Consider the following 15,225-nt stretch of genomic DNA (forward strand, 5'->3'; position numbering starts at 1 on the left):
TGATAGCCTGCTTGTGAATCTGTGCTAGACCAGTGACCTGTTGGCTTGTTTATATGTATCAGGACGGACTTCAAAGTGCTGTCTTTCCTGTGAGAGGTAATCAAGTAAATATGGTGCCCTGAGGACGAGGCTAAGACATGGTGTCGCACTGGCAGGCTGTTGCCCCAATCACCAGTGAATTATGACCAACCTTCAGCAGACAAACAGAGAATTATGGCTGGGGGGAGAGCTGTGTGACGGTGAAGAGAGAAATGAGATAGATATGCTGCAGCTCAGGGGAAGTGATTGCTGACAATCAAAAGAGGAAGATGAAGGGATGAGAGGTGTTATGAACTGCATGCCAATTAGCTCTAAAGCTCCCACTACAACCTACAAACTCCTACAAACCTGTGGATGAGTAAGAAAGGAGAGAGAGGTTGTAATTAAAGAAATATTTTAAAAAACAAATTAGACTTAAGTCCTATTAAAATTTTTTACAGAATTTGTATTTCTGGCTGAACTATATCTGTAATATGTGTCCTGGTCCCCAGAGATCTCCAGAGGGTTGAATTGAGGTGAGGCGTGTTTATAGTTTTCTCCTGTGTGCAGTGAACACATAAACAGAGAGAGAGGATGCTGTGGGAGTGACAAACGCTCATATTTGCTCGCACACCAGCTGCTTCATACAAAAGATACACAAAGTACAGTACAAACCTTATGCACCTCTGAGAATATATTTTAATTTTCATTCCTGAACAATGAGAAATTGTTTGGTTTCACATTCTAAATTGTATGGTGCAGCTGCATCATGCACTAGTATCTTCTCTTGTGTTTTTTAAGCTCCTTCCTTTCCCCAGATAAGCTGTTAGATTGTTTTGTGCAGTTTTTTTTGGAAGACACACCAGAGAGATACGGTGTAAAAAATTTATTACATTTTATCAAGGATTGAGGGGTTTTTAAATTGTACTTTAATTAACGAAAACTAAAAAGTATACAATGAGAATTCCCCAAATTTAATATTGAACAATGTTGCTGATTTGCAAACTCCCAGCATGCATTGCGACAAACTCAAATTACACATTATTAGTATGCTTATTGTTGTTGGTGACATAATTTTTCCTGCTGTCACCATTTTTTTATCACTGTTTTTTATTTTTGTCGAGAAATGTATCTTTGTACCTAATGGTGGTTGTTAAAGGGATGGTTAACCCCCTAAATTTTTTTTTATAATAATTTGTTCTCCCTCATGTCATTCAAAACCTGTATGTGATCTTTCGTTTTGTGTCCATATCAATGGGTTGCCGTCTTGTTTGGTTACCAACATACAAGAAATGGTTTTTCTTGTCTTCTGCAGAAGAAAGTCAAGGGTAAGTAAAAGATGAGAATTAAATGTTTGGGTACACTGTCCCTTTACTCACTCTGAAGTTGTTCCAAATCTCTTTGTTCTAAATTTGCATTTGCAGGTTTAAATTTTCTGTTCTTTTGAACACAAAATTTGATATTTTGAAGACTTAAGTAAAGCAAACTGTTTTGGGGCACTTTTGACTACCATTGTATTTTTTTCTACTATACGGTAGTCAATGATATCCAAGAAATCTCAGTTGCTAACATTTTCCAAACATCTTTCTTAGTGTTCAACAGAACAAATACATTTATAAAGGATTGAAACAATTTGGGAGGACTCGATTTTATTTATCTTAAATGCAGCAAACTGTGTGTTTGTGTTTATGTAAACCACAGAGCACAGCAGTTGCTAATGTAAGTCACTCGTTGAGCCGTCAGTGGATGTGTGAAGCCATAAGCTGATTAGATGCAAAGGACAGATGGGTCTGTGTATGTGTGTCAGACTGAATGTGATATCTTGCTGCATAAAGTGTTGGCTTGTCTGCTCTCATCAACCTCATTTTGAAATGGTCTTAAACCGCTTAACCCACATCACTCATCTGCTTAAAGATCAGACGGCAGCTGAGGAGATGAGCTTCACCAATCCATGACACTTTTGACCAATCGAAAGCATCACGATGTTTTGGGAGATGGAACGTGAGCTTTATCCTATTAAGTATCTAGCTGAAGCGATATAAGGAGGGAGCAGTTCATTCACTTAAAATGAATAGGGTAATCTGTAATGCTCTTTCAATATTCAACAAATGCCATTTCACTCATAAAATGCACAGCCTTTTATTGTTTTTACTCGAGAACTGGCATGCTCATTAGTTGGATCAGTTTAATAACACTGGTGGTGTTAATGAAGAAGACACACACACTAACTGAGACCTCCTCAATATTTGATCCCCCTCCGAGATCTGAGGAAGACACAATGAACAGTCTCGTCAATCATCAGCCGTGCATTCTGGGCTAAAAATATTTAAACATTCTCAGTCATCGCACGTTTCATATTCTCAATATAGAAGTGCAAACTTCAGACTACTTGGATGAGAAAAGTTGTTTATTTATTGTTAGAGAGAAATGGCCTGTGTTTGAGATATGTGTTTGTAGACTGCAACTGATTCTGGCTTGGGAAAGTCTCTCAGGAAATAATGATGTCTGTCTGGTTTGGGTTTAAACTCATGAGATAAAGGAGTTTAGCCAATGAGACGAAGGCTCTGTTTATCTGGACTTTGACCTAACTGCTTCGCTATTCCCTTGTAAAAATGTGCCTTGAAATGTACATTTCCACATGCACTCATTGTACTGCAAGAACCTTGACCCTGCAGTTATTTACTCTTATTTACTCTTATTACAGATTAACAAAATGAGAAGAGTGAGCTCATGCGGTCCTTAACCAGATAGATAAACCAACAGCATTTAACAATGTTTTGGCTCTTCTGTAAACAAAGCAGTGTTTTATCAAAGTCCCATAATGATGATTTACAGAAGCAAAACTGACAATCGCTAAATCGTTGTTGAATTAATCCATTTTGAATCCTAGCTGTCACGTAAGGTACTAGCTGTCACATATTATTAGCTGTAAGAAGGTCAGCTTTTAGTCAGTGAGTCCTTCAAACATCTCTTTAACAACCAGACTCAACAGATCAATGTCTGATGGCCTTGATGGAAGACTGGTGCTTGAGTGGGCATGAACTCTCAGTATTAAACCAGACCATGTGTGTCACTCTCTTCAAGGCCAGCTGTTCAGTTAGATTTGTCAGTGAGCACTGATGTGTTTGTGATCGAAAACATTATTATATGTGTATTGTTAAAGCAATGACATTTTTTTGCAAAGCAGCAATCAACAGTTTATGAAACAGATCATTCCTCTCTGACAGAAACCTCTTATCGTATCTCCATTTCTCATGGTCATTTGTTGGTCACCCCTCATGTTTGTCTGTGGGTTTTGCAAATATTTCACCAAAAGAAGTAATAAAAAAGAGCTTGTCAACTTTGACAACACAATGGGTTTTTTTTGCGTTTCCGGTAAAGGGGCAGTTCTGAGATACAAGGTTTTAGTGCGACTGCTACGAAATCGCTCTGATTTGAATGTTTTAGTAAAAAGCCTCACGATTCAACACAATAACTTTGTTCTTTGTTTTGCACAATCATCACCATCATGTAATTTTTTGTGGTTGGTTAATTTGTCTTTAGATATCAATTCCAGTTGTGTCTGCTGCATAAACTACACATATTTATTCAAACACACATATCTTCACACTTGGCCTTTCAGTCGTTTCCTTTACCCAACTGACAGCAGGTGTTATTTTAGATAAGGACCAGACTGTCTAGTTCCTGTTTGTCTTTAAGTCCCCAAGTGTCTAAAATCTTTTTTCACTTTGGATAGCAAACTTATTTTATTTGTCTCTTCATAAATGACATAAATCTTTAAAAGGAAGCAGCTTCCCCAGAGCAAGAAGTGCTGATACCTTATTGGAGTACGAGCCATTGGGTCAAGCACTTTTTTCAAGACCCTTAGATAAGGAAAGAAAGACTCCTAAACACATCTTTTCAAAAACACACTAATGTTTTTGGGCCTGTGGTCCTCTTTGTTGCTTCATCTAAAATGTATTAAACAGTCAAAAAGCTTATGTCATACAGTTCAATGCTGTGTCCTTTAGAACCATTGTCCAACTCCGTCCTTCACAACTGCTTTTTGAATGGTTAGACTATACTTTTAGTGATTGTAGTAGAGTAGGCGGGGCGAGACCATGGTTTGAGTCCGGTGAGTAATTGTGAATTAGCGCCAGCTGTGCGCACACCGGGCTCGAATCACGTAAGAGATGGGAGCATAAAAGGAACGAGCGACCGGACCGTCGAAGAGAGAGGACCGGGCCCGAACTTATGTTATGTTTGTATTTATATTATGTTTTGTTCGCCGGCGGTCGTCCGTGAGGGGCCGCCGGCTGTTATATTACTTTATTAAATGTTTAAATGTTTGCCGGTTCCCGCCTCCTTCCTTCCATTTTATTGAGATTTGTTACAGTGATGTTCAGTCTTGTGTTTCTGTTTTATGTTTTGTACTTTTTCAACAGTGTAGCACTGGCTACAGTTCACCTCGGGTTTCTGAAGTCTGACACCAACAGCTGTATGGTTCAGTATGTCCTTCCAGTTTAGAGCTTATCTGCTGTGTGGGAACCTTAGGAACGAGCCAAGGGCAGAACCCCTAAGTCATGTACGGCCTGTGAGATCAGGCAGCAGAAATGAGGAAACAGAGGAAGTAACTTTTTGGGGACACATCTAGAGATGAAGTATTCAGGGCACACAAACAACAGCATCATCAGCAAATCTTCTTTCTCTGGTTCTCTCATCTCTTGATCACTCGAGCGGAGGATTCTTACAGCTACAAGTAAATCCCTTCTCTAATTAAAAATGCAAAATCTAGCCCACTTTCCACTTTTGCTAAAGCGTGTAAAGAGCTGTGATGCGCCTGCCACAGCAACTTCCAGAATCTTCTTCTCCCTCTCCATCCCTCTCTGTTCAGATCTCAGTCATGTAAACCTCTCTCGCCCTCTCTCTCTCACTCACACATTTGAGCCTGAAGTGTGGGTGAAGATATTCAGAAAAGAAAAATCAAAATCTCTTCCTTCAAGTCAGGAAGCAGTGATTCATACGCAATGATTCACGTGTGAATGTTATGAAAAGCATGTGTATATGTACTGAAATATATAAGTTTCCTTTATTACATATTTACATATTTTCCATATGCAATGTTGCAGATGTTAAAACCATAACAGTTACATTATAGAATAATCTCAGAATGTACAGGCAGGTTAGGTTGTTTATTTACATTTTAAGCAACATCCCATACTGAACATTGAATTATCATTTTGTTTCTCTTTTTTATTATTTATCCGTCTTTTTCTTGCTCTAATGGGGATGTCATGCTGTGCAGCTCAAGCTGCCTTCAAAAGGAAACAGTAATGTCTCAAAGGCAATGTCTCCAAACTGGGTCGTTTGATTAGGCATGAGATCTTACAGACGCAAGAAAACTGCAGCTGATGCTGAGAACAATGCGCTCAGAGAAAGGCTGTTTTATGCTTTTACAGATTTCATCTGTGTGAACTGCAGGTGGGCTGTCCTCACTATTAATACCGCCTAATAACATATTCTATTTTCATTTCAATTGTATAACATTTTTGCTTTAATTTGCAGCTGTGGCAGCCATGGAGGCATATTATTGTTCTATGCCCTTCAACATAAATGCCACAGTTATACGGCTGCATAAAGATATGCCTAACATTTGTTTCTTTGTTCCTTACCCATCATGCACCAAACGTTCATGTGCAATAGTGTCAGTAAAATTCTGATCTATTTGTTTTTGACATTTTTAATACCTGTGAGTTTGTCTTAAGTCTTTGTTAAAGCTTAGCACAGTTCTTTTAAAAACTCTGTTTTAAAAACTTTGACCTGACAGTGGTTCCCCTTATAATTCTCCTCCGTCTCTCATTCACGTGCAGTACTTATGAAAAATGAAAAAGTCCTCGCACGATTACAAACTGAATCAGACTTTTACACACGCACACTGACTCCATTGGCAGTAGCGGAAGCATGTGAGCTGGACTAAAAGCTAAAAACGTGATAAGGACTCAAGAGAGATGATTAGGAGATGATTTCATTCTCTGTTGAAAAACACACTGAGCTAAATAGCCAGCAGTAATGAATACAGCCGTGGAAAAACCATGAAAAGTTCTAAATTCATGCAGCATTTCTAGATATATTGTGGTTATTCCAGTCCAGTGTCTGTTGAATTTTAACAAAATCAAACCTCAGTGACATAAATAGCAATGTAAAGGACTGACAAGAGATGACAAGAAAACTCTGATCAAATTCAGATAATCCGTATCACATACATTTTTCCTAAGTGTGTTCAAATATGAATGTTGCATTGCTTAAAAGTGAGTATGAACTGTTTTCTTTGCAGTATTTTAGGACTGAAAGAAATACCAGTTTTCGTTTTCGGCAAATATATATATATTTTTTTTGAAGTTTGGGAGAAATGTTGTTAGAATGTCAATGAATGAAATAAAGGATAATTTAAATTAAACACTAGAAATAATAACTCAGTAAAACTGAAAATAATTTTGAAATGGTCTCTAAATATTTACGCAGATGTATATACATTTTCTTAACATATTTTTGTCAATATTGAATTGCATTTTTTTATATTAGTATTTATTAGTGACATTCATTGAAGAAATTTCTGTCATCTCCTCCACCATCTTTGCATTTTTCCACTTTTGCAATGAGCCTGTGTCGGTTCTGGGATACATATGCATAGATGTGATGATGCGTCATGCTAAAGCTTTGACTCATTTTGGGATTTAACATAATTAAGATGACTTCTCTTTCCTAAGTGTGTCCTAAACTCAGATTTCATACAAGACAATTTAAAACTATTTAAAAACACATTCATTACATTTGAGTAAATTGAGTAAACTGAGTGTCTGTGTTGATCTGACAGTGTATTTGGGTGAGATAAGAGGAAACAAAGACCTTTCCTACAGCTGCCTGTTTGTCCTCCTGGTCACACTAGTTTGACCTCCACATGGTTAAAAGCCTCTTATTTTACCTGAACGAGACATAATCCTACAGCTGCCTTCTACAGGTCCGGACGATTCTCTTCCTGGTTCACAGAGGGCGGTAAGACTGACAAAAATCAGTGATACATTTCTCAAAATACAACATGGGTTTGAATGATGATGAGTTTTTTTTTCTGTCAACCATCCCTTTGCGAAAAGCATTATGGGTTGTCATGATCTCCAAAGCTGCACATGTCATCCGGGTATTTTTCCACTAAATATTACAAGAAAACTGTATAGCAGGGAAGTGCGCACATTTATACACATTCCTATGTTCACTAGACAGGTCGTAAGGAGTCAGAGGTCATGTGGGCGCAGTAACAGGAAGGGTCTGAAATAATAATAGTCGTGTGTTGTGGTTCAGGCCATCAGGTGTGCTAGTCTCTGAATGTGTGTGTTAAAGGTCTTGTCTTTCATTTGCTTTACTCCCTCCAACCCGGTTACTGACGTATGATCATACATATTATTGAGTCTGCAGCGTCTTAAGGTCACTTGCAGCTCCATACTAGTTTTTATCACTTATATCATTGGAGAAGGTTGGAGGATCTTATCTTTGGGTTTTTGCTTGTTTCTTCACTACAACTCTGACGTCCTGAAGCATATCTGTCAACAAGTATAATAATAGCGCTCCAAATAGTCTGACTCATGTCTGTTGCGAGATGCAGGCAGGTTTGCGTTGTGCCTGCTGCTGGTGTTGTTGTTGTTAGAAGTTTAACATGCAGAGAGCACGTATATGAAGCGGTGTAACCTGAGGCAGAAACGTTGAGAGGTGTGGAATTTCACCAGAGCAAACCGCTCTAATGCATTCTTGCTTGTCACATTACTCACCGTGTGCGTGCATTGCTGGGTAATATCACATGGGGTCTTTTTATACCTTTTTTGCGCCATCACTTTAATTACTCACCTCGGACAGCTGCGGGGTACTTTGCGCACATTCTACCCAATCTCGACGAAGGTGAACCAACCGTCCTCTGACTCACCTGAAGACCTGTGACGCAGGCTCCTTCAGTGAATGTCATCACCTCCAGATCAACTTACAGACCCGCTTTTTGTTTTGGAGCACCGAAGTTTGGCTCACGGCAACCTCTGCCCTCTCCACACCCCTGCCGCCCATGCTGCGTTCACCCCACTGTGGGTGCTGTGTTTCTGGGGTCCTGATAATGAAGCTCCCTCGCTCTTTTCTCTAACTGAACGAACACAGTTTCAATCTTGCTGTGAGCTTATCTTAGCCACCAAACACAAGTATGCAATAATGGTGCAACTGTTGTAATAGAGCCGTTTTGTTCAGTCAGCTCCTCGAGTTCAATCCTGTGTTTTTTTCATATGGTTCTGTCATGTCAGTTTGGCAGAGTTTATTGTTTTTTATTTGTGTGGATGGATATGTCGAAGCTAGATTTCCCTGCATGTTTTTGTCAAACATAATGACTGCTAGAAATCATACAAGGAATTTTGGTTTGGTAGAGCTTGTATGTATGCGGTCGGTCACAGCTGCATATCCGTCGTGCCAGTGACTGTCCCGCTCAGACAGAGATGTATTGGAGGAAAGAATGTGGCGATACAGGGAATTTAAATTACAAGATGCAGTTTCTTACACAAAGTAGCAGAGACGAGCGGAACAATGTATCTGCTGGGACTCCACAACAGCTTTCGTGAAACACTAGAAGTGCACATAGAAGTAAAGACCCATTAAACGTTATAAAAAATTGAAGGTGCGTTTTGTGGCGCACTGGCCGCTTCTGCTGAATATTTTATAAAAAGTTCTCTCCTTCTTTTCTTTCATTCTTGTATATAGGACAGGATGTCACTCACTGCAACTTCCTGTCTGATTACATTCACCAAAAGGGAGGGTAAGATTGAGAGATAGTGACATTGTAAGGGTGAATTTTATAGAATGAAATTAGGACACGGACATTGAATAGTTTTAGGCTGTACTCGATTTAAACTATATCATTCCAGAACACATGGAATTTTACTTTCAGAATAGTTTTGATATGCCCTGTAAAAAAACAACCTCTATATACATAACCAGAAGTTTCTCTGTTTTACTGCTCTGTGATTTGTCGAGCGAGGCTAATTGGATTCTGAGATGCAGACCTGCTTTTCCAATGGTCATTTGGATTGTTTTTGAGTTTCCCATTACAGCAGCTGGACAACAACAGCTGCATGTGTGCGCGTGTGTGTTATGTACGCACTGTTTAAAATCTTAAAATCTATAATTCCAACTTTCTCTCTCTCTTGTTTTCCAAGAAATCCTGAGGTCTGCAATGGAGCACTCACTGTTCCTTAACAGATGTGCAGCTATGTTTCTCTCTCTGTCTCTATACTGAGTGATTTCATCAAGACAAATTTCTTAAACACAGACACACATTTTTGACTCTTACTATTTAATCCATCGTAATAAAATACAGTGGCATATCATGACATATCATCTTAACCACACATTTATTGTAGGGAGTTTACAAAAAACATGTGTCATAATTTCCACATCACATCTTACTTCACACCAGTTTGTACATCAACAGGATTAGAAGTATATTGGATTTTTTGTGTTAGTCCTGATGTTACATTTTTTATGGAACTTTTTAGTTACAGAAAAAAAGCAGCCTGGCCTATGTGTACATTGAAACAACCTTTTGAATGTCCCTTTCAAAACAAATTATGTCAAATAAAATATCAATATGATGGAAATATAATGCAATTTATTAAATAATACTTTTCCATATTTGGGAAGCAAGTGCACATATTTTTCAATATATGAAAGCTGCAATTCCTGTTGTATTATAAAATATATTGTAATATATGAACTGTATTTTTTCAAATATATAGTTATATATATATGTTAAATGATTTAATGTATTGACAGGAATATTTATTTTCTTTCCATAAGGGAAGCGTAAACATAAGGCTTTATTAAGTTTGGAGATGCAGTATCTCATGCTTTATTTCAAACCAACAATACAGACACACTACAAATTAATCCCATCAGGGCCATTAAATACTCTACCCCACACCTCATTTGCCCTAAATGCACATGCATCCACAAGGGTCATAAAGCAAGCAAATGTTAGCTGACATCCTCGCCGTTTATTTACTGGCCCAGTCCAGACATCGAACCACATGAGGTTCTTCTTGGTTGCCAAGGTGACTCCCCTCCTCTGTATGTTACTGTACGAAAGAGGCTATTGTCTGGATGTCTGCAGGAGGAGCATTCTGGTCCAGGAGTCCTAGCGTCTGAGAGAGGGGCTTATGATGTGTCATAGGCAATAGAGAGACATAAAGACCTCTACCCACAAACGCTTTGGGTTTTCAGTGTCTTGTGTTGTGTGATACTAACACTTTCATTGTCTGACCACAAAGGTTCATTGCACTAATGATGTCATAAAAAACATTCACAGACACTGACTAATTGTTGATTGCCCAATCCAAAAATAAAGGTTGGTTGTTGTGTCACTTTTATACTCTAAAAGTGATGGGTGATGTCTGTCTGTCTTTCCCTTGATCTAAAATGAGACCCCTTAATAAAATATCAATTATTTTAGACAACACTGAATGCATTGAAGGCTTGCTTAAGTCTCCTGCTACTTAGATATTTCTCTGGGACAAATACCCAATCTCAAGAGTTTGATTTCATTTATTTAAAATTGCGTTTTTAATTGGAAATTCTCAGGCAGTTGGCGTAAAATTCTTTACAATTATTTATAGTTTTTAAATTATACGTGGGGAATCTGTAAAGAAATAACAGTCCAATTTTTAAAAGGACCGTTTTTTTACAATGAAATGCAGACCAAAGTGCTGTTAGAATAACCATACAAACACAATAAATGCGATTAAATGTAAAGGCAGGCCATACAGAAACTTCATTCTCTTAAAGCTCTGTATACATATACCTGTATTTCACATGAGATTTTATCAATAAAACTGTTATCTTTACTGATTTAAAGTATTTTTTTGTCTTTTATTTTAAGCATGTCAGGATACATATGTAATTTCGACGCACTTTAATTTTAGTTTAATTAAAATTTAGACAGTGGTGGGGGAAGGCTGTTAAAAGAAATGGCTTTGTGCAGTTTAGAGAGCACACTAAAATAGACCCACACTGCTCCTGTGCTCACTGTTGTTAATTTACTATACACTGTCAAGAAGGAGATCAATCTGCTCTCTCTGTTTTATAGCCTACGTGCCTTTCTGTACTCTGGTGCTGTTAAAAACTGTAGGTTTTCTGTAATAACTGTAGGTAAATTTCCATACAGGTCTGAGAAATGTCACCATTTCATGACTCATCATTTAGAATACTGGAGTAAAACCTGTTCTGGCTTTATTTCCTTGCCAAAAAACAGGTGGATTGACAGGTGACAGAGAGAAGGGTGATGATTAATAGAAGGAGGGAGGGACAATGTAGGATAAAGAAGAATTATGGAATAGACGGTGGGGTGGGGGAAGATCAGGAGAGATGAGCAGTGTGTAGTCGAACTCTCTGATTAAAGTGTCAAGAGTGAAAAATGATGGGTCATAGCGAGGGGCGTCAAAGACCGTACACACACGCACAGACACACACACACACACACACACACACACAGACAGACAGACAGACAGAAAGAAGCAACATAGAAAAGTTGATTAGATGGAAGCATAGACGGACATTTTAGGCATATCATCTTTTATTTACTTTATTTTTTGTATGATGTTTTGTTTAGAACATTGTATGATATTTTGTTTTAAACAACTTTTTTGTTGCATTGAGGATTTTGTTTTTTATTAATTAATCCATTTTAAGTATTTGACAATACAAATTGTATTTGACATGGTTAGTGGAAAAAAATGAAAGGTCCAAATGCCCCTAGTAATCATAGAGGCCGCATTGATTTTACTTTTAAAAAGCACAAGAAAACTTTCAAACTAACGTTTTAAATTTGAAATAGGTGGACATTTTTTTACAGTTTGGATTAAATGAGATTAGAGGAGTGACAAGCAGCGAGGACGTATAAGGACACAGCCTAACCCTAAATATTTTATTACAATCATTATGTATAAATATGTCAGAAATGAGCAATTCACAATAAAGAACATAGTAAAAGGCAAAATGACATGGAATAGGAAGCTAATCCCACACCACTCTGGTCTACGAGCAGCTCCCTTCCTGTTGAACCAAACTTTATCTCTACATCAACCCCCATGAAGAGCCAAAGAGCTCCACATAAACAGAGTTAATCCCATAAGAGGAAGGGAATGCACAGAAAAGTGGCTTTGCTAAACATCAACGTCCATAGATACAAATGATGACCGTTGAAGGTTCTTCATAATTTGTATAACAGGATCATTTCTTATCTTTGCAATTAGGGAACCATTTCCTCTTGTCTTTAGTTTCCAAACATTAAATTGTGAAATTGAGACTGTACTCCAGGTTTCATTCATGAAACAGATTGTGACTCTAGAAACTGATTATAAATGTGACCATCATTACAGAGGTAATGAAAGTGAGTTCTGATCGGATGTGATAAACTCTGATAGAGCCACTGGTCAAAGGTTAATCATGTAGCTTCGTGGAAAGTGACAGTGGCCTTGATGCTACGATGTTGCTATGGTAACGCCATCAATCATCACAAATGCAGGATTGACTCCTGTCGCACACATGGAATGATCATTTAGACCCACGTTAAAGTTGTCATTCCTGAAACTGCTGTACTTGACTCAAGAGATGCTATCTGCACAACTGGTGCAATTATTCCTTAAGATACTTTTAGGAAATTGTAAATAATCCAGGTTGCTTATTAAAACGGCACCCAAAAGAGAGATGTGTTATTGGCTTATCAGGAGAGAAATAGATGCAATTGCATTTAATGTTGCCCATTTGCTTCTGTTTGTCTTTCCGAATAGTTCTACCTTTCCGGTTTGGACCTGTGGGGACCTAGAAAATTACAAACTATATGGGCACTCGAAGGATATTCAAGACGGATATTTGTCTTAAGAAGAATGAGTCTCAATAACTAAATAAGGTCACAGAAAGAAAATTGCTCAAATTTAATTTGACAAATTAAATTTATATTTGTCCTTTGGAGTCTGCATTCAGAACATGTGTATTCAAGTGAAAATGTCATTGGAGTATGTACACCATGTTTATCTTTTATAGAAGGGTTTGGTCATTCACTCACAGGTGCAGCCTGTGACCCAGGACTTCCTGTTCCTCACCTCAGTCTTCCTCTCTGCTGTTCTTCCTGCTCTGTGTCAATGTGAGTTTGTGTTAATCCGAGCACAAATAATTGCATTTGATATGTTAAAGGTCTCCTCAGACGAGCACTTTCAACATGTTGGTATGATTTATTAGGGTCTTCATGAAATTTTTTCTGGGTTGCTAGATGTCCCGTGGACCCGATTATAGCACTTAATCACAGAAAAAGTCTGGTTTAGGGATTAAGATGTTTTTTTTTACATTCCGGCTTAGCTCTAAATGTTTAGTTTGCTTTATTTTGCAAGCACAACGTGGATTTTTTATATACAGACAATTCCCCTTTTTTAGACTAGAAGAATGACATCATTCAGTCTGATGCTCTTGATTACAAATAGCAATAGAAGCAGACAGTCCTTTGATGCTGCCAACTAATCTTTAAATCCATGTAGCAAATATGCATATAAAAACTGAAATTTGGTTAAATTCCCCTAAGGACCAGAGAGATGATTAAAAGAGGATGGCTCTAACATTTGAGGACATGCTGCATGATAGAAAAAGGAACCTCAGGGGCAAACAATGGCAGAAATGCTTGGGTGTTTAACCCTTATTCGGTCTTATTTAGGCGTGTACAATCATGGTCTTTGGGACCTCTAGAGACCCCAGGAAACAAAATGTAATTTTTGAGACATTGTTTTTTTCAACAATCGTAATTTTTCTCAGTTTATAAACGTTTTTACATTGCATTTGTACCGTTTTTGGAAGATTTGTGATCTTTTTTTTTTAATCAGAAAATATATATATTAAATTAAATTTATAAAAAGATCCACATTTCTAACTTTCATTTTTAAGGATAACATGGATAATTTGACATGGTTAAGTGTAAGAGTTTGCCCATCTTTTGGAAAATGCCGTTTTAAAAGTAAAATGTTATCACTCTTCCCAGTAGAGTGCTGCAGAGCTCCACTATTTGCTATGTGCTATCAGTTGCTCAACTTTATGTAGTTTTTGATGAGCGACTTTCGGGAGCGACTACTAATAGGAGTGCAGAGACGCTGGCGGTGTGTACGCACAGTGACGGGAGATGGATGACATGAGCTTTACTCCTATTGGTAATCGCTCCCAAAAGTCGCTCATCATTTGCAAGTTGAGCAACTCTCAACTTTGATACGTCGTTGGACACGCCCACTTCCTGTCGCTCGTGTCGAAAGAAGTCCCCAGCTCTCCATTGAAATGAATGACATCAAGTCGTTTTGTCGCTGCGGTGTGAGCACACAGTTAACGACTTTTATTTATGACGGCGTTATTCCTATCACTGACAATTATAACAATTACAACTAAAAAGTTTAGAATTTTAATCATTAATAATTTATTGCAGTTATCTATTTTCCATATAATTCTAATTCTATAATAGAATTTTGTACATTTTCAAAGCGGGGTCTCCAGAGACCCAGAAGACCATGAGTGTGATTTTTTTCTCACTAACATTAAATCAAGATATCATTCCATTTTATTTTTTATTAGTAGACTAGATCTAGAAAGTGTTGAACACCGTACAAAGTTTCATACCATTTGGACACAGATTAATTTTTATAAATTTAGCAAACGCCATTTGGGTGAATAATGTACCCCAACCGGATAACTGTAGTGATCCAACCACCCAGAGTGCCTAAAATCAAACAAAACATACTCACTCTGTTTTTAAAATTGGATGCTCACAAACGAATTTAGCATTTATTTGGACTCAGTAAAGAAAGCTTTGAATCAGAAACTGCTATTGAATGGAAAAAGTAAAGCCACACAATAAAATACAGTCATACTTTTATTATATAGTAAAAGCGTAGCAACCATGTTTTCTGACAGATTGATATAGCTTTACTACAAATAACACGGTAATAGTATACATGCAGTAAATACTGTTTTACTCAAAATAAAAAGCTAAAAATATATATGGTTACCATAGTTAAATGTAGATTAGTTATTGTAAGGCAATCTATTATCTGCTTGTGTGTGACACTGCTTCAAAAAAGTTTGTCACATGTACTGTAATACAGTACAGACATGCGTGTAATA

Source organism: Triplophysa dalaica, chromosome 20 (genome assembly GCF_015846415.1).
Source record: "Triplophysa dalaica isolate WHDGS20190420 chromosome 20, ASM1584641v1, whole genome shotgun sequence".
In the NCBI taxonomy this organism is placed as follows: domain Eukaryota; kingdom Metazoa; phylum Chordata; class Actinopteri; order Cypriniformes; family Nemacheilidae; genus Triplophysa; species Triplophysa dalaica.